Source organism: Lissotriton helveticus, chromosome 5_1 (assembly GCF_964261635.1).
Source record: "Lissotriton helveticus chromosome 5_1, aLisHel1.1, whole genome shotgun sequence".
Classification (NCBI taxonomy): Eukaryota; Metazoa; Chordata; class Amphibia; order Caudata; family Salamandridae; genus Lissotriton; species Lissotriton helveticus.
In genome coordinates, this window is record NC_136065.1 from 1,837,497,056 (window position 1) to 1,837,520,064 (window position 23,009).

A 23,009-nucleotide genomic window follows, 5' to 3' on the forward strand; every position below is an offset into this window, starting at 1 on the left:
CACCAATAATGAAATATTGTCACAAGGAGGAGATGACTTGAATGATTTTTTTGATCAATCTGTTGATGGCGAATTTATCGAATGTTTGGAGACCATAGAGTTACAAGAATCATCATTGCAGACTTTTCATGAGGAGATTCCAGATGAGATGATTGAAGAGGAAATTCCTGATGAGGACATGTTACTAGTTCTTTCAAATTTTGAAAATTCAGAAGAATAAATTTATATTTAGAAATCAAAAATTGTTTGAGACATTATTCATTTTTATTTTTAATTTATGAGGTTGTAGCGAAGTGATTGTAGTATAAAATGAGACTTATAGTATAGAGTGCAACATTTTTATGTTACATGGTAAGTTTACTCATATTTACTTCCCTTCTCCCACTATATTATCTCCAATGTGTATTTGACATCTCTTCTTCATCTCCGGCCTCCTTTCTCTCACTGTCTGTCTCTGATGCATCTTATCGCTGTCATTTTGTGTAATTACAGAAGAGAGTAAAAAAAAATAGTTCGGAACGTGAAAAGGGGGCAAAGTAGAGTACCCCTCACCCCCTAGGCCTTCTCAGGCGGTCCCAAAAGGATCAGTTTCTGCTTTCCTGAGAGATTATGGTATGAGTTCCATATACCACAATAACTTGCATTACAACATGCAAGATATCTATCTCCTATTACCAACTTTTGGAGATATTCGCGCTAAGCGCGAATATCTCCAAAAACTAACACCTGCCCTGAGCAGTTCTTACTGAAACGTGAGGCCAGAGAATCTCTGGTCTCATCCCTTAGTTGGCACACAAACTGTTGTCCCTCCTTGAAAACAAGAAAGTGACTTCCATTCAATGTTCATTATAGTTCATATTTATTCCATATTAAAGTTCTCTTTTTGTTTTTTTTCAAAACTCATTGATGGTTTTAAACAATCATTTGCAGCGTTAATCTTTTAAGCACTGTCTTTCAAGGCGTGTCCAATGCATTTCGGGCATTTTTGCTATGCCCTTCATCAGGGAATTGACACTAAAAACAACAATATACATATGTATTAGAATCGTAGTAAATGATATGTCAAGCATCATGTAAAATCAAACTTTTTACAAAACATATTGGTAAGTGATTAAAGGAGAAGATAAAGCAAACGAACGATAAACCATCTTATAACATTACGTGTCCAAAAACATTCTAATGGCTACCTATATACATAGAGGTTTGGAAAACGACGTCTCACTTACGTGCTTCTTGTAAGCAGTTATGTGAAAAATCTAAAGGAAAAGTACATGAAACGGTGTTACACTCCGTGGTATGAAAAACCACATTCTACTGGGTGCAGTGTATTGAGATGGTGAAAACTAACCTGAGCGGATACGTCAATGTGCTTAGGTCCGATGTTTGTTTCCTGCAAAACGCCGGCGGGAAACCTTCGTTTGCCGCGCTTCTTAAATTCAAATGGGGGAGTATCACAGGTGTGCTCGCGGTCTCATGAACAGAGTAAACAGACTAAACTTAACAGTTTAAGCTGTTCGTATCGGGGTTTTCGGTTAGAAGCTTCAAACCATTGTGTTTAACATTACCAAAAAAACATGGTAATGTAGTGTATAAAATGCTAACGAAATGTAATGTGAGTTTCAAAAAAAGTTAAAAAAGTAATAAAAGAAATTTGGGCCATGTAAATCTAAACCCAGCATGGGATCGAACCCAGGTCTGTGAGGATGTAAGCGCAAACAACTAACCAGATGGCTACGTTAAACGGTGTTAAGATATGCTGTTTTTAGGCAGTGTCAACATGCTAATGAACGGGAATACACACAATAACATCACAAACAGGTATTTAGAGCAATTAAATCATAAGTAACAGGAAAATTCAATTCTTTCGTTGAGACCCATAGGCTTCTGGGTCGATAATTTGTGGATCCAATAGTTCTCTCTCCGGAGCAGAAATTTGTTATTGTCTCTTCCTTCTTGTTTTGTGACTGTCTCAAGAATGATAAACTTGATTTGAGATACATTATGTTGAGCTTCAACGAAATGCGATGATAGAGCTGACTTGGAATTTTTGAGTCTGATATTGGACTTATGTTCCGTGAGTCGAACCTTCATGCGGCGCTCGGTTTTCCCAACGTATAACTTCCCACATGGGCATTTGATTCCGTATATTAAGTTACTGGAGTCACAGGTGGCATTAACATGTAGTTTGATGGAGTTGCCATATCTCGGATGTTGGATTGAATTACCTTTAATAATATTATTGCAATTGCCGCAATTTAAACAGGGTCTAGTTCCATGGAATGAAATGCTCTCTTTAGGTTTAAGTTGTACCATTTCACCTAAATTTCTGGCCCTGGTATAGGCAAATATTGGTGATTGGTTAAAAGAGTTCCCAAAGTCAGGTTCTAAGTTCAGGATTGACCAGTGTTTCATAATACTTTGTTTGAATTTCCTGCTAGAAGTCGAGTATTTAGAGACTACCACCGTCCGTGTTTGTTCAGGTTTGTTGGTTGGTGTTAATAACTTGTCTCTATCAGTCTCCACAATCCTCTTTTTCGTATCTTCTATTAAAGATTTGGGATAACCTCTGTTGGTGAACTTTTTGGACATTTCATTAAGTCTCACTGTCAAGGTAGTTGAATCTGACGAAATTCTTTTAACTCTCGCCATCTGAGAGTACGGTAAGTTCCGTATCAGGTTAGGTTCATGGAAGCTGGAATGTAATAACATATTATTCCTGTCTGTGGGCTTCACGTACAGATCAGTGACGAAGCCTTGTGGAGTTGCACTAACTTTCACATCAAGAAAGTTAACCGAGGTATCTGAGATCTCCCAGGTTAATTGAAGTCGTTGATCAATGGTATTGAATTTGTTAAGTTGCATTCTTAGCGACTCTTCAGTGTCAGTCCAGACGATGAAATAATCATCGATGTATCGAGTTATCATTTTGAGGTGTTTAGTCCAATCACTATTATTGAGAATGTGTTGTGTTTCATACCATTGCATAAAAATATTCGCATACACAGGGGCTGCTGAATTGCCCATTGCCATCCCTGTAAGTTGTTGGTACCATTCATCAACCACCTCCACAGTGGAACCCACTACCAGCAAGACTCCCGACAGTAGCCCTTTTTTAGAACAGGGCCAATCTCAAAGAGGAGACCCCGGCGAGGGAAGAGAAAAGGAAAAAGAGAAGGAAAGGGATCCTCCAAATACTCGCAGCACGACTGCCACAACCAAGGAAAAGGAGAAGAAACCCAAAAAGACTTAACCTCAGAACAACTTGTCATCAACATTAGCGACCAAAATCTTAACATTTATGAATTGGAATTATTACAGAAAGGTACGTCATTCGTACCCACAACTTCCACGGACCATCTGGAACTTGAAGTGAGCTTCTTCAAGCTCATGCGAAAACTGAGACTCAGACATTTCTTCGACAACGTTGTACCTGAACGTCCATTACAAGATAAAGATCAACTGTTGGGCTTACGTCCACAAAGCTCATTCCAAGCACCAATGAGCCACAAGACATTGGATTTATTTGAGAATTTAGTTAAACAAGATCTTAATAAACTCAAACACATCAAACCAAAATCCAGAAATATTACACAAAAAGACCTTGATACTTTGAAAAAACTTGCAGAGAATGATCAAATCATCTGCACTAAAGCAGACAAGGGGGGAGCAATCGTTATTATGAACACTAACATGTATGATGCCAAAGTAATGGAACACGTCAGCGATCTGAATACTTACAGCAAACTAATTTGTAACCCCACCATGGAATATTCAACTACCTTGAGGAACATCATTGAACGAGCATCGCGACATGGTACAATCACAGAAAGAACTAAAAACTTTCTCACGACCGTCAACCCCAAAAGTCCATCCTTAAGAATGCTACCCAAGATACACAAGGATTTGAAAAACCCACCCATGAGACCCATAGTCTCTACTATAGGCAGCTTGCATCAACCCATAGGACAACTGATTGATAAATACTTACAACCCTCAGTACAAAAAATGCAAACATATATCAAGGACACAACCGACTTCTTACTCAAATTACGTAAATTACCAGTGGATCCAACTGAGAAGTTGATATTATGTACGGCAGACGTCTGCAGTCTGTATACCAGCATCCCACACGACATGGGGATTGAAGCAATAGAAGCAGCTCTTTTGAAGACCGATCTAGATCAAGACTTTCAACTGTTCCTTATGGAACTGATGTACTTCACCTTGTACCACAGCTATTTTAGAGTGAAAGATGAATGGTACCAACAACTTACAGGGATGGCAATGGGCAATTCAGCAGCCCCTGTGTATGCGAATATTTTTATGCAATGGTATGAAACACAACACATTCTCAATAATAGTGATTGGACTAAACACCTCAAAATGATAACTCGATACATCGATGATTATTTCATCGTCTGGACTGACACTGAAGAGTCGCTAAGAATGCAACTTAACAAATTCAATACCATTGATCAACGACTTCAATTAACCTGGGAGATCTCAGATACCTCGGTTAACTTTCTTGATGTGAAAGTTAGTGCAACTCCACAAGGCTTCGTCACTGATCTGTACGTGAAGCCCACAGACAGGAATAATATGTTATTACATTCCAGCTTCCATGAACCTAACCTGATACGGAACTTACCGTACTCTCAGATGGCGAGAGTTAAAAGAATTTCGTCAGATTCAACTACCTTGACAGTGAGACTTAATGAAATGTCCAAAAAGTTCACCAACAGAGGTTATCCCAAATCTTTAATAGAAGATACGAAAAAGAGGATTGTGGAGACTGATAGAGACAAGTTATTAACACCAACCAACAAACCTGAACAAACACGGACGGTGGTAGTCTCTAAATACTCGACTTCTAGCAGGAAATTCAAACAAAGTATTATGAAACACTGGTCAATCCTGAACTTAGAACCTGACTTTGGGAACTCTTTTAACCAATCACCAATATTTGCCTATACCAGGGCCAGAAATTTAGGTGAAATGGTACAACTTAAACCTAAAGAGAGCATTTCATTCCATGGAACTAGACCCTGTTTAAATTGCGGCAATTGCAATAATATTATTAAAGGTAATTCAATCCAACATCCGAGATATGGCAACTCCATCAAACTACATGTTAATGCCACCTGTGACTCCAGTAACTTAATATACGGAATCAAATGCCCATGTGGGAAGTTATACGTTGGGAAAACCGAGCGCCGCATGAAGGTTCGACTCACGGAACATAAGTCCAATATCAGACTCAAAAATTCCAAGTCAGCTCTATCATCGCATTTCGTTGAAGCTCAACATAATGTATCTCAAATCAAGTTTATCATTCTTGAGACAGTCACAAAACAAGAAGGAAGAGACAATAACAAATTTCTGCTCCGGAGAGAGAACTATTGGATCCACAAATTATCGACCCAGAAGCCTATGGGTCTCAACGAAAGAATTGAATTTTCCTGTTACTTATGATTTAATTGCTCTAAATACCTGTTTGTGATGTTATTGTGTGTATTCCCGTTCATTAGCATGTTGACACTGCCTAAAAACAGCATATCTTAACACCGTTTAACGTAGCCATCTGGTTAGTTGTTTGCGCTTACATCCTCACAGACCTGGGTTCGATCCCATGCTGGGTTTAGATTTACATGGCCCAAATTTCTTTTATTACTTTTTTAACTTTTTTTGAAACTCACATTACATTTCGTTAGCATTTTATACACTACATTACCATGTTTTTTTGGTAATGTTAAACACAATGGTTTGAAGCTTCTAACCGAAAACCCCGATACGAACAGCTTAAACTGTTAAGTTTAGTCTGTTTACTCTGTTCATGAGACCGCGAGCACACCTGTGATACTCCCCCATTTGAATTTAAGAAGCGCGGCAAACGAAGGTTTCCCGCCGGCGTTTTGCAGGAAACAAACATCGGACCTAAGCACATTGACGTATCCGCTCAGGTTAGTTTTCACCATCTCAATACACTGCACCCAGTAGAATGTGGTTTTTCATACCACGGAGTGTAACACCGTTTCATGTACTTTTCCTTTAGATTTTTCACATAACTGCTTACAAGAAGCACGTAAGTGAGACGTCGTTTTCCAAACCTCTATGTATATAGGTAGCCATTAGAATGTTTTTGGACACGTAATGTTATAAGATGGTTTATCGTTCGTTTGCTTTATCTTCTCCTTTAATCACTTACCAATATGTTTTGTAAAAAGTTTGATTTTACATGATGCTTGACATATCATTTACTACGATTCTAATACATATGTATATTGTTGTTTTTAGTGTCAATTCCCTGATGAAGGGCATAGCAAAAATGCCCGAAATGCATTGGACACGCCTTGAAAGACAGTGCTTAAAAGATTAACGCTGCAAATGATTGTTTAAAACCATCAATGAGTTTTGAAAAAAAACAAAAAGAGAACTTTAATATGGAATAAATATGAACTATAATGAACATTGAATGGAAGTCACTTTCTTGTTTTCAAGGAGGGACAACAGTTTGTGTGCCAACTAAGGGATGAGACCAGAGATTCTCTGGCCTCACGTTTCAGTATCTAGCCTGACGTCGTTGGGCCCTCGACGCCACCTTGGTGAGCACCTATAAAACTACAAGAGACTTTTGATCCTCATTTCAACTTTTTCAATTAAATAGCTGTGCATCTATCCGCTAAACAGTCTGAGCAGTTCTTAGCCATGTTATCCAATGGGAGGTGGATAACATGGCTAAGAGCATTAGCTCGGTAATGCATGAATATCGCTGACTTTTTAGCGATATTCATGCATTGCGGCCGTTTTTTATCGCATTTGCGATAAACCTTGATAATAGCAAGGTTTATCTTCGATAATTTCTGACGATGCTTAGCGGTAAAAAATTCGTTGCTAAGCATCGTTAGCGATAAATATCGCTTAACTTTGGTAATATGCACCAACGTCTGTTAACGTTCGATTCAAAGGAAATGAGGAAGTGTTGAAAAACATTGTCTGCGCCATCTTGCCTTTTTTGAAATGCCACACTTTTGTCGTGCACGGCAGCCATTTTAGATGCCTTGACCAGACCCACTCTCTGCACGCTGTCGATTCGTAGCATGGCTCCCCACCCTCGCAAGCATCTTCCCCAGGCACTGGTCACCCCCGCTCTCTGTCTTATGCATGGGCAATAAACCTCCCCCCATCTGCGCTGCTCTTCCCTGAGAATCACACTCTGTGCCCGCCCGACACCTCCCTTTCACCCTATTCACTACCGCACCCTCTGACACTCCTCTTCCTCTGTGTCCGATTGTCCAGGCTATCAGCTAGCCCTGCAGATGTAGTTTATGGCCCCAGCTGTAAAGAATCACCCCTCTTCAAAGGAGTTATAGTAGATCAAGGCCCACACCCATTGAGATCCGTCACACCACACGTGTTCCTACTATCTGAAAACCATCCTGTATTGTGATTGGGGAGGGGACCGAGCCTGAAGCGGAAGATTCCAGGGATGACTCTTTGTACATCAAAGTTTTTACAATTATGTGTCATATTAAAAATATATAGCACTCCAACAAAGTAGTAGGATTATAAAACTTTAATAACTTATAAATATATACAACAAAACAAAAACAGTAAAAACATTTAAACAACGAAGAGACCGTGGCAATTTCTTTTGAATTATCCAATACATTTATTGAAATTGACAGCACCAATAATGAAATATTCTCACAAGGAGGAGATGACTTGAATGATTTTTTGATCAATCTCTTGATGGCGAATTTATCGAATGTTTGGAGACCATAGAGTTACAAGAATCATCATTGCAGACTTTTCATGAGGAAATTCCTGATGAGGACATGTTACTAGTTCTTTCAAATTATGAAAATTCAGAAGATGTTGCCTGGGTGCCGCACTGATTTGGGTATCCGGCGTGGGGCGTCCCGGGGGGTGGATTGTCAGTAGCGGTCTGTTGTGCGAATAGTTCCAAGGCAGCAGAAAGCGCTGAAATCTGGATGTCACGAAGGTGATGTCTAGTAAGTTGCCGCCCAGCAAATAACGGCGTGGGGCGCCGCGGGGGTGAGTGAGTCCAGTAGGCACCACAGCTATACTTACCGGCATTGCAGAATTACTGCTGGGGACATTGCCTGTGCTGTAGCAGGGTCACAGCAGAAACAAAAAGGATTCTGTTGAAGATGTTGTTGGTTTTCAATTTGAAAACAGTTCTGGTGTCAACTGCTATGCTAATGTAGTGGTTAATGTTTTGTTTTCTCTAGAAAATGTAAAAGAGGGGGAGGCAGTCCAAAGTTCCGGTAAAAGGGCAAAGGAAAGGATCGGTGGTTTGAACTATCAGTCAAAAAGGGGAGGGGGTGCAACAATTTTTCCTACCGGGTCACACTGTGCTTTCACCGGAACTGAGGTCTGCAGGATTCTAGTCATTCAAACTGAGGCTGGCGCCAGCATGGGAGCGCCGACGTCCCGCGGATACAGTTTCGTCACTCCACGGGCGATCATGGCAGTCATTCCCTATCGGGGGTGTCTGCGGGGGTCGGAGACTCCCGCGGCTCCTCTAGAATCTTCAAGGTCGTGGAGGACTACGGTGGTGGAGTCAACCAGTGACCGGGCCATTTCTTTATGCTGGGCCCGCTCTTGCCAGGTCGACCGCCATTTTGAGAGTTCGGTAGCTACCGGCGATCGCGGGGTCAAATGAGCGGACGGGCTCCACCCTGCCGGGCGAGACGTTGCAGCATCGCCACAGTGGAAGAACCCTTTTCCGGGCGCCTGGAGCGCTGAGGGTGCAGCTGGGAAGCCTCCACCTGGGGAGGCGGGAGAGGCCTGTTCGCACCGTCTCTCCCTCCCAGTGCACCCCACGGCGTCTCGCTTGACATTTGTTATGGCCGGACCAGGCGATGAGGATGAGGGGGGGGGGGTCGGAGGCATGTGCAAGACATCCCCCCCCCAGTGTTGTCGCAGCCATTATAAAAGAAAGAAGAAATGTCCCGTCCGTCTTTGGGCCGGACCTCCGGTGGATGGCGGCCGGACGCCCTTTGCTCTGGCCCCATGAACGGGTTCCTTGGCTCATCGGCTGCAGCCGGATCCTTTTCCGGGCGCCTGGAGCGCTGAGGGTGCAGCTGGGAAGCCTCCACCTGGGGAGGCAGGAGAGGCCTGTTCGCACCGTCTCTCCCTCCCAGTGCACCCCACGGCGTCTCGCTTGACATTTGTTATGGCCGGACCAGGCGATGAGGACGAGGGGGGGGGGTCGGAGGCATGTGCAAGACATCCCCCCCCCAGGGTTGTTGCAGCAATTATAGAAGAAAGAAGAAATGTCCAGTCCGTCTTCGGGCCGGACCTCCGGTGGATGGCGGCCGGACGCCCTTTGCTCTGGCCTCATGAACGGGTTCCTTGGCTCATCGGCTGCAGCCGGATCCCGTCGGCCCCAGCCCCGGGCCGTTGGTGGCCGGACCGGGAGAGAGTGTGGGGGACAGCCTGCAACTCTCAAGGGCCACCGCGGCCGGACTGGGAGAGAGAGGGGAGGGTCGAGGACACGGACATTCCCCCACCTAAAACTGTCCAGTGTTGTCAATCCCCCTGGCCGGGTCCCGCTGGCCTCGGCCTCTCCTCCGGCTACACCCTACGTGATGATCTCCTGGCCGAGGCGTGGCAGCAGGACCCGCCTTATATGTGTTGCTTCCGGCTGGGCGTAGCCGAAAACCTGTTGCACTTTGGAAGTTTCTAGAATGGGGTGGATGTCTGCTGACTTGTATCTTTCCCAGTTTGCCGTTATTTGGCCGTGGCAGGCGGTGGGACAGACAGGTTTTGGGGCAGTGAGGGGCGATGTTTTCAGGTTTCTTATTACAGGCTTACTTCTAACGTTTCTTGTTTCTAGGACAATAATAGGTTTTATCATTACGTATTGTTATCGTTTCTTTGTTTGTTATTTAATAAAAAGTTCATCAGTGGCCTACTGATTTTCGTTTTCCTATTCTTTTCTTTCCAGGTTGTTTCATGCTAAAGTTTCTGTTAACAGGATACAGTGATCACTTCGTTATTATTGCAAAGTCCTTTTCACTAGGGGTGCTCTCTGGTCGGGCCAGATGACGTATCTCTAGTAAATGGTCCGGGTGAAACAGGTGCATCAATCAGTGGGGAGTAGATAGGCATGACAGATTACAACGGGGGAGAAAGGTCCGCATTACGTACCCTTTCACTACTTGCAAAGATTTTCCTACGTATATTTGCAAACAGGGAATACCTCCAACAAGAACCAATTCCCAAACAGTCAATGTTTGGGCAAACAATCAATGAGGAACGAAATAGGCACGACGTGTTAAAGGTTTGCGTTACCTACCCTTCACTATCTGCAAAGGGAGAGAGAATATTCCTATTCTTCCTCGTTTGCAGGCAGAGAAGATCCTTAAGAGAACCAACTTCGAACAATTCAATGCTCGATTCAAACAATCAACAAGGGGTATTGTGAACACAAATGAACGCCGCTTATGTACATACACATTGCTATTTTCAACAGGTTGTTCCTAATGTTTCTATTTTAGCGAGGTCAAAAAGAGATCCCATTAGTGGCCTACTGATTTTGCTCGATTACTTTTGTCTTTTTACACGATTTTTCGCTATCTGCAAAGACTAAACAGAGTATTGCGACTCTGTGCTTGTTTGTAAATAGAGAATGAACCAAAGAGAACAATCAATCAAATGGAGAGAGAAGCAGGCACGACGGATTACAACGGGGGCAAAGGCCTGCGTTAACTACCCTTCACTATCTGTAAAGAGAGAGTACTCCTAATAGAAATGAGGGGTGGGGGGCAGCATTCAAAGCAGATCAGTGTGCATAAACACGAAAATGTTTTTACTTACCACGTACTTGACATTCGACAGCTTATGATATTTGCTATTAAAAAACCATTGAAATTCACTGAAAAAACCATAGGTTATAGACCATATATAGTTAGGAATTAGCATTTACAAAACCTTGAAAATTCACTGAAAAAACCATAGGTTATAGACCATATATAGTTAGGAATTAGCATTTAAAAAACCTTATTTTACTCACACAAAACCATTGAAATTCCATATATAGTTAGTTGCACTAACTATATATCGCGCACCCACAATCCACTGCTGATCATGTCACATATTACATCATTCATGACATGGTCAGTGACATCACTGATGACATCACTGATGACATCTCAAATGACCTCTATAAACACCACAACCTGCTACAGTACTAAAAAGAAATCACAAACATTTATTAAATTAAATGTCAAAGCTACTAAAAAATTTAAAACAATTTTAAAAATATTACCAATAATTATATACGCAGTTTTTAACATATACAGTTTAAATATATACTAAAATATATACAAATAATAAAAAATATTATTAACAATATTTTTGTAAGCTATATTAAGGACTGATATTGTTAAAATCAATATTACTTACCTTAAAATCGATATTCTTGACAATGATATTCTTACACATGATATTTCTGCATGACGATATTTAAAACTAGATATTTATGTCTGACGCTATTTTAAATCCGATATTTTGTCTGAATACCAAGCAAACCAGTCAGGTGAGGCACAGTTCAAAATAACAGGATGTGGGACACATTCCTTCTAAGACTTCTTAAGAGTTCAAAGAATTAGATTTGTCTTTGAAGGTATGAAAGTATTGTAGTTAAGAAGCGCTAGAAGTTCACTAGATTGCCCATTCACTTGAACATATCCTTTAAACAATTGTTTGCGTGTTGTATTCAGACGGTAGCTGAGTATTATTGCCCAATGCAAAGCTTTCTTTAAATTTTGCAATCAGCCAAGTAGGCTCACAGGATTTTTGTCAAAACTCTGATAATCTCTGCATAGAAACATATATGTATTTTGGAGGGTCTTCGGAAAGTTAATTATTTCATTTAGTAAACCATTTTACAAGCATCATACAGAGTGACAATATAACATGTTTTTAAATGTGTAAAGTTAGAAACTTTTTTTGTACAATATTCTTCCAAAATATGTCATTTAAAAGGAATATCTTAGATTATCAAGCTGGCTCAAGTCTGCAGCAAAGCGCATAAGACCTTTTATTCATAGCAATTCAAAATCTTTTCCCACGCAGTATTAATCAACAATATTTTATTTCTATAGGTGAAAGCCACCCGCTCCAAGTCAATCAAACAGTCTACGAGGTTTTGTGCTCAAAGCATATTAATCCACATAGATGTTCCAATTTCATAATATCAGCTTTTGTGCTGCCCCCACTGACTGCTACAAATCATCAAGCCAACAGTGTGACTACAGAGCGAACATGGCTGGAGAGAGGCCATGGACACAGTAGCCAATGTATCATGATCCATGCTAGTGTGAAGTATCTCCACTTACCTCTTCATGGATTGCGTATTGTCCAGTATCAGCACAAGTGCACGGTATATACTTGTATATATTGTATGTAGCTGTATATAACTTATTTAGATACTAATAAGAATTTTAGTCAATAGTTGAACTGAGAGATTTACCCTTGGCAACACTTTTCCAATTAAAGTTTGTTTTTAATTTTTGTGTCAAATACACTAGGGGGTCGATTCCGATCCGGTAAAATCCCCGTCCGTACGATTCGTATCCGGAGCCGTTTCCGTACGACTCGTACGGACGCCGTACGACCGGACGATTCCGATCCCGATCAGCCGACCCGGGCGCGATTCGTACGGTACACGTCGATTCGTACGGAAAAGCGCACGATCACCTACACACTGTACGGCGCGTACCCCCCATGATCGCAGGGGTACGCGCTGTACCCCTGTGATCATGCGGGGTACGTGCCGTACACCCAGCGTACATGGGGTACGTGCCGTACCCCTGCGATCATGGGGGGTACGTGCCGTACCCGGGGGGGGGCGTTTCGGACCTGTTTCGGCGCGAACTCTGCGTGTACGACTGTTTTCGGCTCCCGTAGGAAAAGGGTCGTACGGCGCGTACCCGACACGGATCGTACTTGCTGGGTCGTAAAACCAGCCGCGAACTGTAGTGATGTCGCATACAGCCGGTTCCGAGTGCAACTCGTACGGAGATCTGAGTCGTACGGAGTCCTGTACGACTCGTACGGAGTTTGGCACCTGGTACGGATCGTACTTCGTCGTACGTACGGGACGTCTACGGGTACGATTCGTATGGGGAAAAAACTCTCCGTACGACGATTCGGAGCGCATTTTACCGGATCGGAATCCACCTATAGATTGTTTTTCCTGTTTTGGAATCCCAGAATTGTGCAGTTTTAGCAAGTCAATCACCTTCTCTACCCTTCATTTTGAGAGAGCCAAAATAATATTTTTTCTTTTTTTATAGGCAGTGTCTTTTCTCACTCTATAGATCTAAATATATGTTATTAGATCTGGCTTAGAGACAGCTTTTGTGTTTGCACCAGCCTCATGTTTTCCAAAAACATATCACTAAAAAAGTACATCCATACAAGGGCCTTTAGTTGGCCCTTTTTTCTACTCCGCTCTTCAAGTGTTATTCACATTTTGTTTCAGCCCATTAGGGCAGTAAGCATAATGTAATGGGTCACCCAACTTCATCCATAGGTTATTGTGCACTGTCGGTGAAGGCATTTATTTCCTGGTCACGTGTGTGCATCCGCCATGGGGTGCTTGGCTGCTGGGCTACTCATTTTGTTTTCCCATTTTTAAATGTTTCCATTTTTAGAGTTTTGCCATATTTTTGCATACTCCACATGGTGCAAATAAAAAACTAAAAATACTGCATATTTGCTGTTTGACTTTTCCTATACTTATTATATGGTGATACTGAAATAACCCTGAAAAGGAGAGATTATTTTAGTTCTAGATTTCTAGGTGTGATTTTGCCCGTTGACTAAATTAGACTAACACACCTGTCCATATGACTCGTACTGAAGTGGTCACCACAGCTAGGAACAAGTTCCCAACTGTTTCCTTGAATGGTGAGTAGCGCTCACCAGCAATTACTTTTTAAAACAATATATATTTCTTTAATTCTATAAATGCAGATTTAGAGCACTGTGGTAGTGTTTTTTAGAGCGGGCTATTAGCTCTGAAAGTTAATCTAAATTATTTAGGTAGCCCGTGGAGTTGCTAATAATTGTAATTGCATTTATATAGCACATACTACCCCTGATGAGGCATTGAAGCGCATTTTCGGCGAGTAGCCCGGGAACCCAAGCAGGATTAGTGGGGAATCAGTATAGGGGAATATGAAAATAATTTGAGTGGTGGACATGTGAGTTTGTTTTTTGTATTGATAAAGGATAGTGGCGGGATTAAAGAGTGAAGGGTTCTCATTATATAGCGTGTGATTACATGCTTTTCTGTGGGTAGCGTGCTACTCCAGAACACAAACAGGATCAGTGGGGAATTAGTATAGGTAAATATGAAATTAATGTGAGTAGTGGACAGGTTAGTCTTGTATTTGGATTGAACAGGAATAGAGGAGGGATAGAAGTGGGAAGGGTCTAGTAATGTATTTATTTATTTTTGGAGTTCATAGCAATAGGAGGAGTTTTGGGATGAGTAAAGGGGAGATGGAGGGGGGAAGAGTCAGAGGGAAGGGTTTAGAAATGCTTGTTTGGGAGAACAGAATAGTAAAAGAGGTATGCAAGGATGTAAGTGGGGGTGGAGGAGGGAATAGTCTAGAAAGGGTTATTTTGGGGATTATAGTAGAGGAATGGGGTTTGGAATGAGTGAGAGTGTGGAGATAGAGGATATATTGCTAGAGGTATAGAGTGAGATAAATGGTAGTGCATTGGAGATGCTAAATTAGAAGCAAAGTAATAAACATAAAGATACATAAGTACATAGAAGGTATATATGTACAAGGAAGATAATATATGTAGTTTTAAGCTGTATTTAATAAACCCAGACTTGCAAGTGTTGCTGTACTTTAAGTTAATGTATTATTCTTTTTTTGTAATTCAATAGTGAAGCAATTGTAGATAGATAGTTATGATAAGAGGTTTACTTATTTGTGCAGTCACCTATATACATCATGTTAAATAAAGAATAATATAACCATAAGTAATATGTACATTTGTTAAGCACAAGTACCAAATATCTATATATTTAAAATCATTATTAGGCACGTTTATACAAAGCAATACAAATATGTAGTTACACATCTATAGTTCAAATAAATGCTTGTATACAGAGGGATATGGTGTATATTTATATTGGAGTATGGTGGTTATGTGAGGAAGAGCCAACTCTTGAGTTGTCTTGAGTTGTCTTCTGAAGAGAAAGTAGTTATCAGTGGATCTTATTTTGGGGATAAAAAGTTCCATAGTTTGGCCATCTATGTTTTTTCTTGCATGGTGGGATTTTGATGCAGGGGGCAATGTAGAGCAGAGGTTCCTTGTTGAATGTATTTGGTGATTTTATTCCTGATGAAGAGCGGTCCTGTTCCATATATCGCTTTGTGGTGATACAAAGCAGCGTGAAAGTGGATGTTCTGGCAGCCGGTAACCAATGAAGAGCTTTCAAGGCAGTAGAGAAGTGGGCTTGTGTCTTTATATGTAAGAGTAGTCTGACAGCAGAGTTCTGAATCCGTTGTAGTCTTTTCATGGTTGTTAAAGGTAATCCGTGGTACATGTAATGGCGTAAATGAGGTAAGACAGAACAAGAGATATTAGCCTGGAGCTTGTGTGGAAAACCCAGATGAGGGAAGATGCGTCACCTAATCTTGCTAGCTTGTCTACTTGATAGCCTGGAGTCCATGGTAATTCCGAGGTTTCTTACTTCCTTTGATATTTTAGGTGGTATTCCGAGATCTTCAGGCCAGACGGCGAGTGGGTCATAATTTTTCCAATCGCCACACGTGAGCATTTTCGTTTTGGAAGCATTCAATTTGAGATGGCTCCATGTCATCCATTGATCCACGGCTCTGAGACAACTGAAAAATTGTGAGTTTCCAGTGTCTTAGGGGCTTTCCAGTTAAAGGACTATTTGTGTGTTATCTGCATAGTTATAACATGTGAGGTGAAATTGATTGATCAGTGTTCCTAATGACTTCATGCAAATGTTGAAAAGCAGGGGTGAGATGATCGAGCCTTGAGGGACCCATGCTTTTGTGAAGTATGTTTGGTAGAAAAAGGGGGGTATGGATTACATTGGTTCTGTTGTGAAGGTAGGATGTGACCCAGTCGAGAGCAGTCCCCTCTATGCTGGCTTTGTAGAGTCTTTGTATTACAGTGTTGTGGTCAACTGTGTCAAAGGCAGCGGAGAGGTCCAGGAGAAGTAGTGCAGCAAACCCATCAAATGTGTTCTTAAGGTCATCCCAGTTGGCGATGAGGGCAAATTCTGTATCTCTTCCTGGTCGGAATCCTGTTTGGAAGTCTGAAAGTATGGAATTATCTTCAATTAATTGTTACGTCTGGGTGAATGCTGTTCATTCTATCAATTTGCCCAAGAAAGGTACATTTGTAATTGGTCAGTAGTTGTCGGGGTTAAGCAGGTCCAGGTTTGTATTCTTCAGTATGTATGACTTTTTTAGTTCTTCTGGGAATATTCCTGTAGTTAAGAAACTGTTGATCATTCTTCTTACTGTTGTGGCAGCAGAGGTGCTTAGAAGAATTGTCTTGAAGGCTTGTGGTGGACACAGGTCAGAAGGGCTGCCGGCGTGCCTGCTTGCTTTGACCAGGTCCATAAATTCATCCTGTGAAATTTGTTGGAAGGAATAGAGAGGCTGGATTAGCGTACTATTGGATAGTTGTTTTGGAAAAGGGTTGTGCTTGTGGTTTTTCTTGGTTTTAAATAAGAGTCCAAAGGTCTGCTTTGGTATTTATATTTGCTCTGACAACTGTTACGGATGCCGAATTCTGAATCCTTTTGAGGCTGGTGGTAACATTTTCAGGAGGTTAGCGCTGGGATACTTTCGGGTGAATACGCGCTTTACAAAAACCTAATAATAATAATAAGGTTGCAACATCAGGTTTTGTGACATTAGTGCTCAGGACAGTCAAAATAAGCAGGGCTTTACTGTTCTTCGGCTCAAACTGAAGAATTTTTTTATACACGATGGCTAATCAAATGAAGTTTAATTTACTTTCAGATTTTGCATACTTTTTCAATTCTCTACAACGCTCTGCCTATGTGTGAATTTCCAAGCAGAAAGGACACATGCAGACGGATTTCAAAAGAAAGAAGATGCCTGAAGACAGAGTTAATTATCACCATAGGCAAGCAACACTTTTCACAATTTATTGTAATGGCAGTTTTCCGGATTTGGAGGCGGAGTTAACCAGATGGCACTTGCACCATTAGCATTTGCAAGGAAGTTACTAGTTTTTCATGATTCTTTTTTCCTCAAAATCTTTTATTTGCAAACCTAGTATATCTTTCACATCCATGTTATGGTGCATCAGCCTGATTCAGCCAGCCAGCCGGGGCACACAGGGAGGTCAAGCAGAGAAGTGTGAGGGGGACATAACCCTGGCATCAGGAGGAATAGGAGAGAATGAGTAAATATGAACAATCTCTAAACCTTCAGCAATGTTGAAAATAATCTAAGCAAGTCTATTTTGAGTCATTACTCATTCTTTAAGGTATTTATTCATTCACTAGACACAGGACAAGAGAGTTTGCTAAAGATGAGATGTTGGTGTCTGATCCGGTAGAGTTAAACAACTATGTTATAATGTTTTCTCTTGCGATCCCTGTTAAGATTTACTCACTCTCTCTTACTGTCTCAAACATCTTTGCATGTATATCTTGGGCATGTAACAACCCGCATATTGCACTTCATTCTGCGGGAAACCAGGAACATCTGTCAGTTTGAATGAACAGACATCGGACACCCTCAAACAGGAAGTCAAGCAAAGTAACATGGTCAGCTTAGTAAGCAACTGACTGCAAAATAACTTCTCATTTTCCAACATCACAAAAATAGTTCCAGCACCTTGTTTAAATGCCAAAGCTGGGTATATTTACAATAAGTACGTTTGACAATCCGGATCCCTTTGAGCAGCTTGCATAACAATGGATGCTCCCCTATCGGTTTATCTACAACTAGATCATAGCCTTACAAAACTGTGGACCAATGCCTTACGTGAAAATGCACCATAAAACTGAGCATCTTGGTAGCATCGGCCTCAAACGATCACATTTCTCCAAAGACAGAGCACACCAGTGAGAAAAGGTATAGATTGCATTTGCTAGCTAGCCGGTCTTCCCTGAAGAAAGCATCCAGCTGAGAGTTCCCCGACAACCGCCAGTGTGCTGTGATACTCTACAAGCCAAAAGAGGGAGCAGGCCTTCCAAATCATAAGATGGACCCAGCAAAAGCTTTGGTAGGAGAGGAAGATGCGACGTAAAGTCCCTATGGCCCAACAACATTTTGAGCAGGTAGAGACTCCATTTCCTCTATTTTTGCATAATCATTGAAATGTCTACTCGCAGATATCGTCTGTCCTTATCTTTCCAAGAAACTGTGAAAGTGTCAAGTCATTCAGACAATGACATTGATAAGACACCAGATGTACAGACAATTACCTTGATAAGACACCTGATGCAATACCCATCGAGATTTAGTGCCTTGTTATCTCTATCTCAAGGTCAGACAATAATAACAACATACACAACCTACACAATGTAGTCTGAATTAATGTTTTTTACATTATTTGTTTACGAAAATACATCTAAGACTAGCAGTGGTGTAGCTAGGTCCTTTTGCCGCCTGTGGCGATCCATGTGTTTGCCGCCCTGTGACGGCCGGAGCAGGTAAGATCGGGTGAATGGCGGGGTTGGGGCAAAAGATGATGAGTGGGGGAGGGTTGCTGGCAACAGACAACAAGGGAGAATAAAGAGAATAAGCCCATTTCCATAAAGAGCAGCTCTTCACTCTTATCCTTCAGAAAGATGCTAAAAACATGGCTCTTTAACAACTGATCCATCTTGTATATACCGCAGGGACCGCTCTCGGGCATTCGCTGCGCCCTACAAATATGCAATAAACCTAAATGTAACTACAAGGTGACGGACCAATCGGATAGCAGTTTACTCTCTCACTGCTGCCTTATCAGGATTGTCATGCACAACACTCCGGTACCTGTCACCTTTTAGTGCCCTTGGTTACAGATTCTCAAAGCATTTAAAACAAATGGAGGTGCACTGAACATAATACAAAAAAGTCCAAGTTGTTTTTCTCTCTTTTCGTCTTTAATTTCAAAATCTACATAAAGGTGCACAGAGACAGGCAACGGGCTTCGTGCCTCAACAAGAAAACAGTTTTTGGAACTTCATCAGGGCTTAACAGGTAGTGAAAGAGTATATAATTTATATTCCTCTCGCTATGGTAATAGCACTTGATGCTCCCTAAAATACAGGGATCGTATCCAGACAATGTTTGATAACAGACCTGAACAAAGAGAAGGAAAGCTAATAAATCCTATCATTAACCAATTTCGTAGAAGCAAGTAATTGGTGAAAGCAATCATTCGTAATCCAGAGTGACCCAGGTTTACAGCAATATCAACACCTTCAATAGTGTAAACCCAGATGCAACTATAGTTAATCCTTGTTTGATGCCAAATTCGTATGTTGGGATTATGTTTCCAGCATCAAGTGTAGCGATCACCGACTTCATTCTTGGACGCTCTACAAATATGCCATTCAAATCAATTAAAAAAACAAGACGAAAACATACCCCACCTCCCCCTAGCTATACTACTGAAGACTAGCATATTGATGCACACAGATTATGTCAGACATTCCTAAGGTTGCCAGAAATTCCTACCTCAGATAAGATATAGTAAGCAAGCAATCCTAATCCTTAGTGATTTTCAGGCGTTCCAGAAACCATGCACAGGGCTCCAAACCCAGAATTAGATTAGCTGACTGTCTACAAACATGAGCTGTTAAATTTGGAATCATAATAAATGGAGGAAAGGTCTAGGTCAGGATTGTGCCCTACTCTTGGTGTAATGCATCAACCATGAAAACATTCAGGTCTAGCCTTCAAGAAAAATACTACGGCCTCAAGCCCATATAGCTGGCAACCATCTCAATCATTATGTTGCATACTGAGATTGTATTACCATTCCAGACCTCATGTGGTCCAGCCACCATAGAATATCTGCTGGCACACCTTCTGACAGATTAATTCAACAAGATCTGCGGATGCAGAATTTTCAGCCTCGGAAGTCGACCAATCCAACCCTGGAGTCTTGAATGGTTTTCACTGACAACGTCCTTCACTGGTTTGCTTATTTTTTCAACAGACACAAGTTTGTTCACATGAGTACTTCTAGGTCTCAAAAGTTTCTTATCACTGGTAAAGTGTCCCCAGGGTTCCACACTGTCTGGTTTCATCTTCAATCTTTTCATGGAGCACTTGGTTCTCTACTCACAGATAACAGCATCAAGATTCACCAATATGCTGATGATACAATCAAGTCTCCTCTGCTTCAGGCATCCACTTGTGGAAACTTGGCAGAGATTACTGTTAGCATGAGCTGAAGGAAGCCATTCAGCTCATGGGGTAATAATAACAACATACATAACCTACATTGTGTAGGTTGTGTATGTTGTTATTATTGTCTGACCTTGAGATAGAGATAACAAGGCACTAGTTCTCGATGGGTATTGCATCAGGTGGCAAGGTAATTGTCTGTACATCTGGTGACTTATCAATGTCATTGTCTGAATGACTTCACACTTTCACAGTTTGTTGGAACGATAAGGACAGACGATATCTGCGAATTAACAGAAAATCCTGAAAATGTTTTTATCAAAAAAAATCTAACTACTCCTAAAAAGAAATGGGAAAATAGTAGACAGTCACTTCCTAAAGAGAAGCGCTCTCAGTCCACAGAAATATCTCCTCAAAAAGAGCCCTCTGAAAAGAGGTATAACCTTAGAAATAGGGATAATTTAAGAAAACCTGCTAGATATCAAGATACTGATACACGATCCTCTTGTCCGTTTCAGACTTCCTTGCGGAAATCTGAAAGAAGAGGACGATCAGAACACAAAGAAGAACGCGTGAAAGACGATCAGCACATTCCAAAACATAAGAAAACTCAATTCTCCAAAAAGAAGGTAGCAAGTATTAAATCAGACATGCCGAGGATCTTGAGGACACAACTCAAGAACGGGGAGTGGGCCCAGACAATGCTGGACAGCGCAGCAGAGGTCACCATAGCTCGCAGGATCCTGAAAGATCATATGGAGATAGTGGATCTGAATGAATGAATTCATGTTGAAACTGCCGACACCAGGGTTAGTGTATCACATAAGTTATATGAAGTAACACTCCGGATAGAGGGGGGCAAAACTAGAAAAATAAAAGCACTCTTTTGGGAAATACTATCTACGGGTTATGACATCCTTCTGGCTGAAAAAGACTGGCCACCTGAATTTGTCAGCGAGTGCCCACATGGTGAAGAGATCATTATGCCAGCCTTCTCAAATCATATTCGGATTCATAAAAAATACACCTACGCCGGAAAATGGGCTGTGGCCCAGGCTCCAGCATTATATAAAAATCATGTGGGATGGGATGAGGACTCTCCTCACCATAAAATCCAGTTACAAACTCAACCTACTGCTCAGAGGCAGTACCCAGTAAAGCAGGAAGCTAGAAAATAAGTCAGGGAGATCTTAGATCAACTTGGAAACCAGGGGGTGATTGAAACATGCACCTCGTCCATGAACAATCCTTTGTTTCCTGTCTCTAAACCAGACGAATCATATCGTCTAGTTTTAGATTACAGACGTTTAAACTCTTGTTGCAAAACTGTTACAGTACAAAATGCACACAGTGCAGCACTGACGAATTACATCGTTCGCAAAAAATACAAAATGACATTAGACATTTCAAACGGTTTCTTCTGTCAAAATATCGCACCAGAAAGCAGGTATTTGACCACTTTCTCAATAATGGGGACACAGTGTCAATTTTGCCGTCTCCCCCAAGGATTCAGGAATAGTCCAGGGTTATTTTCAGCCAGAGTAACAGAGTTACTCCCAACGTATGATGATGAGGCATTATCTTATGTCGATGACATCTATCTTACAGATGATGATATGGACAGGCTCTTAAACAGGGTGAACACCATAATACTTGGATTCGCCTCTGAAGGGTATAAATTCAACTTTAAAAAATCAAGAATTGCCCACCTCAACGTCCTATTCTTGAGATACGAACTTTCAAGTGAAGGCAAAAGCCTAGCAGCCAACTTTTTAGAAAAATGTGCGCTGCTCCAACCTCCAAAAACGCTGAAAAATTTACAGTCAATTCTAGGATTCCTAAATTTCTGAAGAACTTACATTCTGAATTTAGCATAAAGGGTTAAACCTCTCTACGAACTAATCAAACCTGATTTCAAACATACAAATTGGACTCAAAAACACACAGAAATTTTGCGTTCAGTACAAACAGACATGTTGGCAACAACACACTTACAAACACGCAACAATGTACGCAACCTTGTAATTCGAATCATTCCAGGGAGATGCGGATTCAGATACATAACCTTTAATGAAGATGAAAAGGTACCAAGAGCTTACAAATCACACTTGTACAAACAAGCTGAAATGAAATTCACTTCAACAGAAAAAATCAGACAGCGGTTCAAACTGCAGTAGCAAAGGAGAGAGCCCTCGCACAGGGTAAACGTATTAAAGTCGTTACACATGTACCCGCCTTAGAGGTAGTTACGAAGGCAAGCATTCCAAATGCAAAAGCTCTACATCCAAGATGGATACAATGGGTTAATTCTCTTGCTGCAACAGACGTTGAATACGTTTTAGACCCTTACTTGAAAACACAAGAATTTCTCCAATGCGAACAAGAATGTCCTCTGCCTACTGAAATTCTACCTCTAGAACACTACGGCTGTATAATATATACAGACGGATCAGCACAGCCCACTATTGGGGGCAAACAACCTTATAGTGCAGAGTGCGCGATTGTTAAAAGTCGCTGGCGCGATGGTAAATTCAAACCTATGGTCACAAAAACTCAATCTCTCGAAAACTGTACAGCTCAGCGAGCTGA